A 2,686-nucleotide genomic window follows, 5' to 3' on the forward strand; every position below is an offset into this window, starting at 1 on the left:
CCGGTGCGGCACTGTTTTTGGGACCCCCGTCCTCCTGGGCGGGATGGGAGGGGACAGTCCCTGCATGGTTTGCAGGTGCGCGTCCCTAACGGTGAGTGAGTGGGGTGGGGCGTGCTCTCCCGTGGGCTTTGTGTGTCGTCTCCGGGGAAACGCCCCTTCAGGTCCTTTGCCTGCTGGTCATCTGCTGGTCCTTCTGTCCTCCCGTGAGACGGGCAGTCTTTGAATGCCGGTGACAGGGGACAAAGGCCGAGGCACTGATTCCATGAGATGCCCCTCCAGGGCCAGGCAGGACGCCTGGGACCTGAGTCCGACTCTGGTGCAGGACGGCCTTGCAGAGAGGGGCCCCGCGGTGAGGCGCGGGCTGTCGCAGGGGCCTGGGCTTCCGGTGGGCACAGTGGGCATGCTGTCCCCACACAGGGGCAGGCAGGGAGGGGACTCGGTGCCTCAGACTGGGGACGGTGACGCTGACACACTGCAGGCCACCTCAGGGGCGCTGGCCGGGAGGGACAAAGAAACGGCGGAGTCGGTGGTGTCCAGGGCCCAGGTTGGGATCCCGGCGCTGGGACAGGACAGCGTGCCTCGGTTTCCCCAGCGTTACTACGCAGTGTAACTGTGTATAGCCGTGTAAACGCACCTCGGTGACTCAGGGTCACCGTCCACTGGGCACGTCCCCTTCTTTGCTCAGGTCCCCGCCCAGCGGCAAGGCGTCCGGGAGACCAGGCCCTTGGTGCCCACCCCCGTCCACGCTGACCGGCCGTGCACAGGACAGCAGCGCATGCGTGCTGGCCAGGCGGCCGTGGTCCCTCCTTGGTCCCCTGCAGGCACGTCACTGGGCACAGAAGCCGGCGCAGCCTGAAGCTGGGGCCAAAGCTGGCTCTGCTGCCGACACCAGGGACAGCAGCCAGGAAGAGCCCTCTGATCCCCACCCCCAACTCCCTCCCTGAATGTCACACGGCTGCCCGCCGTGACAGGGTTGTGTGACTCCTGTCCCTCACGAGCGGTCATCTTGCCCTTCGAAGTCCCTAGAGAGCCACCCAAAGGCCAGAGTCTCAGAGGCACGGAAGGGCCACAGCATGGGCCGCGAGGTTTTCAAGCACGCTAACTCCAACACCGGAGAGCACAGCAGCAGGTGCTCTTCGGTAGCACGCACCTGCGGTCTGACCCAGCGCCGCCTCCCTGTGCGCGCTGTGGAGGCGGAGCTCAGGACACGGGGTGCTCACAGGCGGGGTCCTGGGAAGGCCTGGGAACTCCTGGGGACCCCCTCGCAGGGCCACACCACGCGGCAGCTGGAGCGGCACCGCTGTGTGGACACACCCAGCCCTGGATGCTAAAGGCTCCTTCCAATCTCTGCCGTTCCCCTGGAGGGAGAGAGAGGCCGCCCCCACGACCTGCTGGGTGCTGGTGTGTCTTGCAGACCCTGTGCCCAGAGGAAGTCTGAGGGAGCGGAACACCATGAATGTGGGGGGGGGGGGTTCCGGCTCTGTCTGCGTGGGCCCTCGGGGACATGAAAGGCGCCCAGCCTCAAGGTGACGACGAAGCCATCCGCCACGCCGCAGGACAAGGCCTGGGCTCCGGGGTGTCTGTCCCCATGGTGTGACACGGGGCTCGGGAAGCGCGGGGAGGAACACGGCAGGCGGTCGGTGGGGCTGTTTGAGGGTTTGCCGTTTTTTTTTAAAAAAAGGTCAATGAGTCACACTTAGATTGTACATTTATTAGAGGATAATCTTTTTAAGGTACAAATCATACTTCCGTACAAAGGGAACGTGAAGACATGTCAAACACTGTATTCAAGTAGATTGCCCGGGGAGGGAAGCCGAAGCTGGGCGAGATGAGGGGTCGGTGGGAGGGAAGGCCCGGAGGGGTCCTGGGTGCAGGGGGCGGGGCCTCGGTGGGCGGGCCCTCAGTGGGCGGGGCCGGTCCGCGGCCGAGGCCCCGCGAGGAGGCTCCCTTCCCCCCTGCGGTCACTCGCAGGACCCGGGCCTCTCCGCACCTTGCAGAGCAGGACAGCAGCTCCGCGACAAGGACAGGGGCAGGACGGAAGGGCGAGAAGCGGGCACAGCCCGGAGGCTGGGATTTTTCCCTCTCCGCGCCTTGCATCACAGCACAGTCGGCGTTAAAAGGGGGTTCGCGCGCGGCCAGGGCGTCACGGCTGATGCGCTGAGCAGCGCGGCTCCAGGTCACACCTGACAGCGAGGTCTCCGGCACCCACGCGCAGGTGGGCAGCAGGAACGCTCCTCCCGGAGACAGGAGCTCGCTTGCAGGCCGCGGGCTGTGCAGCGAGGACCGGGGCCGGACGGGAGATGCCGGGGACGACCGCGCTCACTCGGCCACACACAGACCCGCAGGGGGCGGGGCGCGCAGTGCCCCAGCGAGCGCAGGGGCGCCGGGGGCTCTGCAGACCCCGAACCACAGTGGGTGTTTGCGGATGACCGGACTGACGGACTGGAAACCGAACAGAACTGCCCCCTCCGGTCACAGGCCGAACATAGTTGCCCCTTTGGATAGGCCACCAGACAGAATTGCCCCTTTGGATAGGCAACCAGACAGAATTGCCCCTTTGGATAGGCAACCAGACAGAATTGCCCCTTTGGATAGGCCACCGGACAGAATTGCCCCTCGGATTCGAAACCAGACAGAATCACCCCCTCGGATTGGAAATCAAGCAGAATTGTCCCTTCAGGTTGGA

The sequence above is a fragment of the Phyllostomus discolor genome, chromosome Y (genome assembly GCF_004126475.2).
Source record: "Phyllostomus discolor isolate MPI-MPIP mPhyDis1 chromosome Y, mPhyDis1.pri.v3, whole genome shotgun sequence".
NCBI lineage: Eukaryota > Metazoa > Chordata > Mammalia > Chiroptera > Phyllostomidae > Phyllostomus > Phyllostomus discolor.